We start from the raw sequence: 12,119 nt of genomic DNA on the forward strand, positions 1-12,119 counted from the left end.
ACCAGCAGCTCCTTCGGGGGTTAGTGCTCGTGTGTGTGTGTGTGTGTGTGTATGTATGTGTGTGTATATATATATATATATATATGTGTATATGTGTGTGTGTGTGTGTGTATATGTGTATATATATATATATAATATATATATATATATATATATATATATATGTATATGTATATGTATATGTATATATATATATATATATATATATATATATATATATATATATATATTTTATATATATATATTATATGTGTGTGTGTGTGTGTGTGTGTGTATGTATGTGTATATATATATATATATATTATACTAGGACAATAATTAAAAAGAAATGTGTGGTTAGGCTTGGCTTGTATATGTGACAATTGAGCTCATTAAATGTTAACTCAGACAGCGCCATTCAGAAATTAGGCCTGAGCACCAACAGACACACATTATTGTACATGTCTGGGTAATTATTTCCTTTGCCTCCTGTAAACGGATAGAGGAATTACTTGTTGATTTATTCTGCATTAAAGCGACTGAAAGCGTTGTTATAGCAACTGGATGGATAATTTATTCTGGTTTTCTGATCTGTATTCTGAAGAGATCTCCAGGTAACCTAGAAGCACCCTGATTCCTTTAATACGTGACACATTAGAAACTGTATACATAATAAATTTTGTATACTGCATGTACAGTATCTTTAATGAGCCTTGTAGCAAGCCTGTAACACTTCTCTTGTATAGTGTTTTTTTCCTGAAAGGCTTAGCTATGTTGAGGCAAATAGTCTTAAGGCCCATTCAGATATCTCGCTCTAGCTCTATCTATTATATATATATATATATATATATATATATATATATATATATATATATATATATATATTCCATTAATGCACCATGTACCACCAATAAGTGCATGTCTGTCTAGGCGGTTAAAGTTGATCTCAAGCTAAGACTTTTTGTATTCCAATGGTTTTTATTGAAAGTTTCTAAACATTTTTAACATTTAGGTTTAAACTGTATACCATATCTCAGCGTTCGAAGTAGATTATCTTCCGGCCTGCACATCTGTTACTGTGTATTGCTCCAATTCAGAAAAGGATAATATGATAACACAACCGAATAACATTCTGTAATTAAAAAGATAACTAGGACTATCCCCTGGTTTCCCCGTCCCTCCACTACTCTCCATACAGGAGGAGGAGGAAGGGGGAAGACCAAGACCATAGGCAATTCCAGTAAAAAAGAAAAGGAGGAGAATGAATGTAAGAAGCAAAGAATATTGGAGGAGGAAGTGCACTCCCTAAAATTAACTTGGTCATTCCTTGAGTTCTCACAATGGGTCAGACAAGTATTTAATCCAGGTTTCCCAGATCTTATCAAATGGGCCTCGTTTGTGCTGTAGGATCGCTGAAAGGCATTCATTTACCATGATCCATGACAATTTGTTCTTTACCAGGTCTTAAGGGATCGTGGGCGTCCTTCCATGATCTGGCAATTGCTATTCTGACTGCCATGAAAATGAAAGTTTTTCCTTGCCTGTTTAGATGTGCCTTCTACCGGGCGCCCCAGAGGAGCTTGCTGCAGTGATTTAACCACTTGCCGACCGACGCGCACACATATACATTGGCAGAATAGCACAGGCAGGCAAATGGGCGTACCTGCACGTTCCTCTGAATTTGCCACCTATCGCGCGCGCGTGCCCCTAGGTCCTGCAAGCTCGATGTTCACCGGCGGCACATGATTGCGGCGAGGAGAGGCGGAAAACGGGGAAAACAAGGCATTTCCCTGTTCTGCCTAACACCATGACAGGGATCTACTGCTCCCTGCCAGTAAGGGTTTACAGCCACTTTAAGCCACAGCCAGTATTCAGCACAATGAAAATCACACCCAACTTTTCCTGTGGTGCAGAGCGCAGCGCTTTTTTCTAAGCTGCGGGGGCCCAACTTCTGATCCGGCACACAGGCCCACTGCTTTCAGAAAATACCCCTGACCTGAGCTCATCATTGTGCATCCATTCCAGATGCTTGTAATTAACATCACTTACAAGCACATGGGCTGGGTGCATGAGGTGGATCAGTGTTGCCAACTGCCAGGACTTTTACTGACAGCCAGTAAAAAAATGCACTTTTCTTCCTGCGGGAAAAAAGGTTGCCAGTAAAAAAATATGGCTGTGACCCTCAGCTCAGTTCCGGTACAGAGCTAGCAGAGACCATCCTATTGCCTTCTACAATGTGTTCGGGCGGCGGGGAGGTCTGGTGGAGGTGGTGCCCGAGCATGTTGTATGATGTCATGGTGCAAGGGAGCCAAGCAGAGCCAGGAGTGGGACTGTCAGTGCTGTTTGGGGTGAAGGGACCACCTGGCGTGGAGAGAGACTGTCACTGTGACCCGGCAGGGGACGTGTTGGAGAGGTGTCATCATCATCTGTGCTGCTGCACACTGCTGTCAGTGTGACTGCGAGAGTCAGTTTCATGTGTGTGTGCTGCCCATTCTAATTTCTTGCTCTCCAGAGTGCTGTCCCTGAGCTACTTACTATATCAAAAATAAAATGGGAAATATGTCTTTTGCCTTAATATCTACCTTAAATCACATTGCTAATTGCATATTGTACTTGTTTGTAGCCTAAATATTGAAATCTAAAACTCTAATTGTGTAACTTTTGGAATTGCCATTAAAAACTTGGCTATGCTACAAAAGTATGGGTGTTGTCAGTAAATCTCAATCTGGTAGGTTGGCAACACTGAGGTGGATCAGCAAGAATGCATATCACACATATAGATGAGAAGAGGGTACAGCGGTGGCGAAAATGAGCAGGAGGGGTTCAGAGGTGGAATAGAGGTGGAACAGAAGAGCAGGAGTGTACAGCGGTGGGGCAGATGTACAGGGAGGTACAGTGCTGGAAGAGATGAGCGGGGGGGTTCAGTGTTGGGGCAGATGTGCAGGAGGTACATTGGTGGGGCAGATGAGAAAGGGGGTTGCAGTGGTGGGGCAGAGGAGCAGATGGGTTCAGTGTTAGGACAGATGAGAAGGTGATTCAGTAGTAAGACAGAAGAGCAAAGGCATACGGCAGTGGAGCAGATGTGCATGGAGGTACAGTGGTGGGGCAAATGAGCAGGGGGGGTTACAGTGGTGGGACAGAAGAGCAAGGGAGTACAGTGGTGGGGCAGAGCTTCAGTGGTGGGAGGGATGAGAAGAGGGTTCAGCAGTGGGACAGATGAGCACGGGGGGGTTACAGTGCTGGGATAGATGAGCAGATGGGTTCAGTGTTAGGACAGAAGATGAAACGGTGATTCAGTAGTAAGACTGTGCAGAGGAGAAAAGCGGTACATGGGTGGAACACATGAGCAAGGGGTTACAGTGGTGGGACAGATGTGCAGGAGGTACAATCTTGGGGCAGATGATAAAGGGGGTTACAGTGGTGGGGCAGATGAGCTGATAAGTTCAGTGTTTAGGACAGATGAGAAGATGGTTCAGTGGCGGAGCAGATGTGCATGGAGGTACAGTGGTGGGGCAGATGAGACAGGGGGAACATTGGTGGGGCAGATGTGCAGGGAGGGTACAGTGGTGGGGCAGATGTTCAGGGAGGGTACAGTGGTGGGGCAGATGTGCAGGGAGGGTACAGTGGTGGGGCAGATGTGCAGGGAGGGTACAGTGGTGGGGCAGATGTGCAGGGAGGGTACAGTGGTGGGGCAGATGTGCAGGGAGGGTACAGTGGTGGGGCAGATGTGCAGGGAGGACACTGATCTGAGGTGTGATGTTGCAGGATGTTAATTTCTCACTACTAAAGTCATTTATATTTACTTTACTATATTATATTTAATTTACTATAAAAAATCCCTTTCGTGATTGAAAGTGTGAAGTTGACTTTTTTTTTTTTGTTATAAAATCGTCAGACTTAGTTTCTTTGAAAAAATGTTTTGGCACACTGTGCTCAAAAGGTTGCCTACCCCTGGTGTAATTTGTATCATCGTCTACTTCCCACACCCACCTAACTGTCCCCGAGTAATCCCCCCCCGATCAAATCATTCTCTGCAGCTATTACCTTTTGTACCACCACTCCCTCCCTTTAGAATGTAAGCTCTACGAGCAAGGCCCTCCTGTACCTTTTGTATTGTACTGTAATTGTGTTGTCCTCCCCCATACATTGTAAAGCGCTGCGTAAACTGTTGGCGCTATATAAATCATGAATAATAATAATAAATAATACTTGTTACATTTATAAATTTTACATTATTAATGGCTTTGTCTAGGATAAAATGCAGCTGGGAATTCCTCGCATTTTTGTGCTCACAGATTTTGCTTTTCTTTTCATACTGCTTTGAATATACATAACTATTACTATAATTTTTTACAGAAATAACATTGTGTGGAGTTTGGGACACCGTGGGATGCACTTTAGAAAGTGAGGCAGTTGTCCAAAGCAGCATAGAAAGTCCTTTGGTAGTATTAGTACTTTTACACACAGACCATGAAGGGGAGAAGTTGGGTGAGATTTTGTCTTTTGAAAATTCCCTACTAGTATTACAATGTAGTTCCGTTTAACAGTTCGAGATCAATACTTCGAGTCGCTCGCTCAGTCAGGCATGCATGTTTGTTTTTTTTGTTTTTTTTAATACATACTGACTGTCTTTTTTTTTTTATTTTTTATTTGTCCCTCTCACGATAAGGCTGGTCATAAAATCTTAGCTTTCACTTGTTCAGCTCCAGTAAATGGTCTATATTGTGCATTATATTCTGACAGCTGGTATCCACATCAGAATACCCACAAGTCACTGTCACAAGTCTTAAGATTAAAGGATGTTGAGCAGAGTGGTGGTGACTGGGCCACCCATGACTTGATATTCTGGTTCATCAAGAACTGGCTGAAATGTGCACTATTATGTATAGCCAACTTCGCATTTAAAGTGGTTGTAAAGTGACTGGCCTCAGGTGATGCAAAGGGAGATGAAACCAATCCTCCCGTAGTACTGGTTTATCTGCAGTCTTCTCTTTTCTACAACTGTTCAAAAAGCAGAATGTATACAGCTTGTCCGAGCTTTAAGAAAGTAGGGGGCCGGGTGTTGCAGAGCTCAGTGAGCGAAGGGACACCTCCTTCACATAACGCACTGAAACAGATCTGAGGCTGTCAGTCACAGGCTGTGTGCTGGAGCTCCCTTCCCCTGTGACTCATGCAAATAAGAGGAACAAGGCAGCAGAGAGAAATGGGACTTAGTGCTCTGGATTGAGACAGGTAAGCACTATAGAGCAGTGTTTCTCAACCGGGGTTCCACGCAGAGCCGGAGCACTGTGTGTGTGTGTGTGTGTGTGTGTGTGTGTGTGTGTGTGTGTGTGTGTAAGGTAGCGGTCAATACAGACTGGGGTTGAGCAGAAAGAGAGAGAGCACATGGCTAAATCAGGAGGTGGCATCCAGTCTTTGGGAGCAGAGATGCAGACTGCAAAGATGGGGAGCACACAGATGAGACTGAATGTAGCAGGAGGTGAGATCATAATAGCTTTGTTATGCCATAACTGAATGTAAAGCTATTATAATCTCCCCTCCTGCTACATTCCGTCTCATCCAACCACGTACCCCTGCAGTCTGAATTCACCTCTACCATAAACTGGATGTCACCCCCTGCTACATTCATCCACATCCCCCCCCCCCACACCCCTTCACAGTCTGCATTCATCGCTGCCATACACAGGAAGTCGCCTCGTGATCCAGCTGTCTCCACTTTCTGTACTCCTCTCTGCCACCCTTCGAGTTCAGAGGAAGCATCAGGTAATAATGTGCACTTGCAGTGCATATTAACCACTTCAGCCCCGGAAGAATTTACCCCCTTCCTGACCAGAGCACTTTTTACAATTTGGCACTGCGTTAATTTAACTGACAATTGCGCTGTCATGCAATGCTTTACCCAAACAAAAATGCGTCCTTTTTTTCCCCCACATATAGAGCTTTCTTTTGGTGGTATTTGAACACCTTTTGTGGTTTTATTTTTTGCGCTATAAACAAAAGATCAACAATTGACCACTTAACAACCGGTCCATAGCCGATTAACGGCTTCAGGGCGGTTGTTTAACTCTGAGAGGCCGTGGGGCACACACTCGAGAGCATCCGTGACCGCCGGGTCCACAGGCTCATTGCGGCCCTTTACCACGTGATCGCTCCGTCAAATGACGCCGGTTCCTCCCTCCCCTCTCTGTACCGATCGGTACAGCGGAGGGGGAAGAGATCGGTGTCAGCAGCGCTGTGGGCTGCATCTGCAGTGCCCACATCGCTGCTCACCGAAATTTAACCCCTCAATTCCCTGCCATTACTCTGCAATACTCTGCAATACCCAATACTCTGCCATACCCTGCCATACCTTGCCAATACTCTGCAATACCCTGCCAATACTCTGCAATACCCAATACCCTGCCAATACTCTGCAATATGCAATACTCTGCCATACCTTGCCAATACTCTGCCATACCTTGCCAATACTCTGCAATACGCAATACCCTGCCAATACTCTGCAATACCCAATACCCTGCCAATACTCTGCAATACCCACCAATACTCTACAATACCCTGCCAATACTCTGCCAATACCCAATACCCTGCCAATACTCTGCAATACCCTGCCATTTTTTTAAATTTTATTTATTTATTTTTATTTCAGGCTTCCCAGCCTAGTGGTGAGATGTGGGGTCTTATTGACCCCATATCTCACTGTAAAGAGGACCTGTCATGCCATATTCCTATTACAAGGGATGTTTACATTCCTTGTAATAGGAATAAAATTGATCAAAAATGTTTATTTTTGGGGAAAAAAATGTCAAACTAAAATAAAGTAAAATGAACAATAAAAATTTTTATTTATTTTTTTTAAAGCGCCCCTGTCCCCATGAGCTCGCATGCAGAAGCGAACGCATACGTAAGTCCCGCCCACATATGAAAACGATGTTCAAACCACACATGAGAGGTATCGCTGTGAATGTTAGAGCGAGAACAATAATTTTGGCCCTAGACCTCCTCTAACTCAAAACGTAACCAGTAAAAAATTGAAAGCGCCGCCTATGGGGATTTTTAAGTAGTGATGTTTTGGCGCCATTCCACGAGCGTGTGCAATTTTGAAGGGTGACATGTTAGGTATCTATTTACTCGGCGTAACTTCATCTTTCACATTATGCAAAAACATTGGGCTAACTTTATCGTTTTTTTTTTTTTTTAAGCACAAAACTGTTTGTTTTTAAAAAAAAAAAAACGCGTTCTAAAACTTGCTGCGTAAATACCGTGCGTGATAAAAAGTTACAACGACCACCATTGTATTCTCTAGGGTCTTTGCTAAAAATATATATATATATATATAATGTTTTGGGGTTGTATGTAATTTTCTAGCAAATAAATGATGATTTTTAGGGGTGTAGGGGAGAAATGTCAGAATTGGCCTGGGTGCTCCAGAACGCCTGATGGTGCTCCCTGCATGTTGGGCCTCTGTGGCCGGGCTGTGTAAAAGTCTCACATATGTGGTATCGCCGTACTCGGGAGTAATACCAGAATGTGTTTTGGGGTGTAATTTGTGGTATGCATATGCTGTGTGTGAGAAATAACCTGATAATATGACAATTTTGTGAAAAAAAAAAAAAGGAAAAAAAAAATCTTGATTTTGCAAAGCATTGTAGGAAAAAAATTTCAACTTCAAAAACCTCATCATGCCTCTTACTAAATACCTTGGAATGTCTCCTTTCCAAAAAGGGGTCATTTGGGGGGTATTTGTACTTTTCTGCCATGTTAGGGTCTCAAGAAATGAGATGGGCCGCCAGTCCTTCGGGTGTGATCAATTTTCAGATATTGGCACCATAGCTTGTGGACTCTATAACTTTCACAAAAAACAAATAATATCCACCAATTTGTACTTATTTTTTACCAAAGATATGTAGTAGTATAAATTTTGGCCAAAATGTATCAAGAAAAATTACTAATCTGCTAAATTTTATAACCGAAACAAAGAAAAATTCATTTTTTTACAGAATTTTCTGTCTTTTTTCTTTTATAGCACAAAAAATAAAAAACCGAGCGGTGATTAAATACCACCAAAAGAAAGCTCTATTTGTGTGAAAAAAAGGACAAAAATTTCATATGGGTACAGTGTTACATGACTGAGTAATTGTCATTCAAATTGTGAGAGCACCGAAAGCTGAAAATTGGTCTGGTTATTAAGGGTGGTTAAAAAAATAAAAAATAAATAAAAAATAAATATATATATATATATATATATATATATATATATATATATATATATATATATATATATATATATATATATATATATATATATATATATATATATATATATATAATATAATATAATTATATATATATATATATATATATATATATATATATATATATATATATATATATATATATATATATATATATATATATATTTAATATTAATAATATTATTTTTTTTTTTTTTTTATATTACCCCAAAAATGTTTTTAAAAAACAAATTTCTTGATATGACCTAGGATTACCACCATAGGTCCCTCTCATTAAGAGAGCATAAGAGTGTCACCACAATAAGAATAACATTTAAATGTATTCATTCCTTTGTGGAATGAAGTAGGAAATAATGTCAGCTATAATTTTTGTTTAGAATTTTAAGATCGTTGTTGATCAAGCATATGGGCCTATAGTTGGAGGTACAACTGGGGTCCTTACCCGGCTTAGGCATCACTATAATGAATGCCGAGTTTGATGCTTTATCAAGGGGCGCTCCGGACCGGAGATGATTAAAAAAACAAGCTAAGTATGGGGAGAGCATTGGGGAGAAATGCTTATAATACCGAACAGAGAAGCCATCAGGGCCTGGGGTGGAGTTGTTTTTAAGGTTTTTTTTTATGACCTGAGCTACTTCCTCTGTTGAGATCGGAGTCTCTAAGTCGGCTCTGTGCTGTTCCCTGATCTTCGCCGATCCCAAAAAGTAGTCTATTCTGTCGGGAGAGGTTTCCTTCCCCACCTTGCTATACAGAGTGCAATAAAATTCATAAAAGGCTTCCATCATTTTTTTGGGGTTCTGTGTGAGGGACCCGTCACTTAATTTTATTTTAGGGAGTGCATGGGTTCTTATTTTAGGGGTTAACCGTCTCGCTAGTAAAGAACCTAGTTTATCTTTTTGGTGGTAAGGTCCTTTTCCGCTATTGCGGTGAGAGCTAGGTTCAGGGCTGCGTGTGCTAATTCCGGGCTCCTTGCCGAGCCTGATGAAGGTTTGGATTTATGCAGTTTTGCTTAGGGAGGAAAGCTCCCTCTCTAACCTGTCCAACTTGCGAGCTTTGCGTATTCTAGAAGAAATTTGGATTAGGCTACCCTTAATTGTGGCCTTATGAGCTGCCCACAGAGTGGATGGGGAGATGTTGTCAATGTCATTCAGAAGGAAGTATTCCTGAATGTGTTTTTCGATTTTGCAAACATGAGTGGGATTGCTAAGGGTGGAGGCGTTTAGTCTCCAGTGAAATCCTGGACGTTGAAGTGGTCTGCCGTTCAGTGTCAGTAGGAGGAGGGAATGGTCCGACCAGGCAGATTCCCTATATGCGACAGCGGAACATGTTGTTGTAGAAGAAAAAAATGATCTATTCTAGAGAAGGATTGATGCGGTTCAGAATAGTGCGTGTAGTACCGTGCCCTCGGATTCATTTCCCTCCAGATAGCCGCCAAACCGCGATGGAATATCTGTGTACAATGATGCCGATTCGCGCAGGGGAGCCAAGTACAACTGCGGCGGGCGGTCTGTAACTAGTTGAAGAGTCCCACAAACCATTAAAGCCTGTGGGGATCTTTCAAATGTTAAAGTACAGATGATAAATATTTGCTTTCAGTAATCGAGCCACAATTCTATTTTCCATGACCACACACCAAGTGCAGAAAAAGAGAGCTGTTTTCCATTTAATTGCAATGAGAGAAATTTAAAAGGTGATTGATTTCTCAGCCTATTGAAGCTTTTTGTTACTTTATGGAAGGTGTAATGGGTCAGTCCAGCTAAAACTGCTTATTTAGTTTTGGATACCCTTTAATGAGGTGATCACCCACTAGCTTCTTTTATGCCTTAGCAATAAAGGAAGAATCCCTCTTTCTGCATTCCCAGTTCTAGATACTTGCTTTGGCCTTTACAAAGAGGGTTACTCCAATGTTGTTCTGTGTTTTTATTATGGAGATTAGAGGTAGAGGAATGGTACCCCTGTTGATGCAGCAACAGAATTGAGATCACGTAAGGGAGGTGGTGGAGCCAGAAACTTCAGTGAGAAGGTCAAGCCACTGCAGTCTCAGACAGTGGACCATTCAAACCTCAAGGATCTATCTATAGGGCTTTGGCCATAGACTAATCTAAAATCCGCCATCAGCTGCAGCTGCTGATGAGAGTATTTTGTCCTGTGGGATGTGCTGCTGTCAGAATACAGTGGTGTGAAAAAGTGTTTGCCCCCTTCCTCATTTCCTGTTCCTTTGCATGTTTGTCACACTTAAGTGTTTCGGAACATCAAACCAATTTAAACAATAGTCAAGAACAACACAAGTAAACACAAAATGCAATTTGTAAATGAAGGTGTTTATTATTAAAGGTGAAAAAAAATCCAAACCATCATGGCCCTGTGTGAAAAAGTGATTGCCCCCCTTGTTAAAACATACTATAACTGTGGTTGTCCACACCTGAGTTCAATTTCTCTAGCCACACCCAGGCCTGATTATTGCCACACCTGTTCACAATCAAGGCATCACTTAAATAGGAGCTGCTTGACACAGTAAGGTCCACCAGAAGATCCTTAAAAGCTACACATCATGCCGAGACCCAAAGAAATTCAGGAACAATTGAGAAAGAAAGTAATTGAGATCTATCAGTCTGGAAAGGGTTATAAAGCCATTTCCAAAGCTTTGGGAATCCAGCGAACCACAGTGAGAGCCATTATCCACAAATGGCGAAGACATGGAACAGTGGTGAACCTTCCCAGGAGTGGCCGGCCACCCAAAATTACCCCAAGAGTGCAGCGACGACTCATCCAAGAGGTCACAAAAGACCCCACAACAACGTCCAAGGAACTGCAGGCCTCACTTGCCTCAGTTAAGGTCAGCGTTCATGCCTCCACCATCAGGAAAAGACTGGGCAAAAATGGCCTGCATGGCAGAGTTCCAAGGAGAAAACCACTGCTGAGCAAAAAGAACATCAAAGCTCGTCTCAATTTCTCCACAACACATCTTGATGATCCCCAAGACTTTTGGGACAACATTCTGTGGACCGATGAGACAAAAGTGGAACTCTTTGGAAGGTGTGTGTCCAAGTATATCTGGTGTAGAAGGAACACTGCATTTCATAAAAAGAACATTATACCAACAGTAAAATATGGTGGTGGTAGTGTGATGGTCTGGGGCTGGTTTGCTGCTTCAGGACCTGGAAGACTTGCCGTGATAAAAGGAACTATGAATTCTGCTGTCTACCAAGAGATCCTGAAGGAGAATGTCCGACCATCTGTTCGTGTACTCAAGCTGAAACGAACTTGGGTTCTGCAGCAGGACAATGATCCTAAACACACCAGCAAGTCCACCACCGAATGGCTGAAGAAAAACAAAATGAAGACTTTGGAGTGGCCTAGCCAAAGTCCTGACCTGAATCCTATTGAGATGTTGTGGTATGACCTTAAAAAGGCCGTTCCTGCTCGAAAACCCTCTAATGTAACTGAATTAGGACAATTCTGCAAAGATGAGTGGGCCAAAATTCCTCCAGGACGCTGTAAAAGCCTCATTGCACGTTATCGCAAACGCTTGGTTGCAGTTGTTGCTGCTAAGGGTGGCCCAACCAGTTATTAGGTTTAGGGGGCAATCACTTTTTCACACAGGGCCATGATGGTTTGGATTTTTTTTCACCTTTAATAATAAACACCTTCATTTACAAATTGCATTTTGTGTTTACTTGTGTTGTCCTTGACTATTGTTTAAATTGGTTTGATGTTCCGAAACACTTAAGTGTGACAAACATGCAAAGGAATAGGAAATGAGGAAGGGGGCAAACACTTTTTCACACCACTGTACAATGGCCTAGTGAGGCTATTCTCACATTCATTAGCCCTAAATAAATAAAAAAAAACAAAAAACGAATCGCGTATGGCTAGCCTAAAGCCTCG

At 41.9% G+C, this 12,119-nt stretch overlaps 1 protein-coding gene across 1 annotated transcript in view; it reads left to right on the forward strand.

Annotated features, from left to right (window-relative positions):
- Positions 1-12,119, forward strand: part of TMEM164 (transmembrane protein 164) — a 96,439-nt gene that overhangs the window by 51,001 nt on the left and 33,319 nt on the right. The window lies entirely within an intron of this gene.

The sequence above is a fragment of the Lithobates pipiens genome, unplaced genomic scaffold, assembly GCF_037356315.1.
Source record: "Lithobates pipiens isolate NorthernLeopardFrog02 unplaced genomic scaffold, aLitPip1_a1.2 Scaffold_1, whole genome shotgun sequence".
Classification (NCBI taxonomy): Eukaryota; Metazoa; Chordata; class Amphibia; order Anura; family Ranidae; genus Lithobates; species Lithobates pipiens.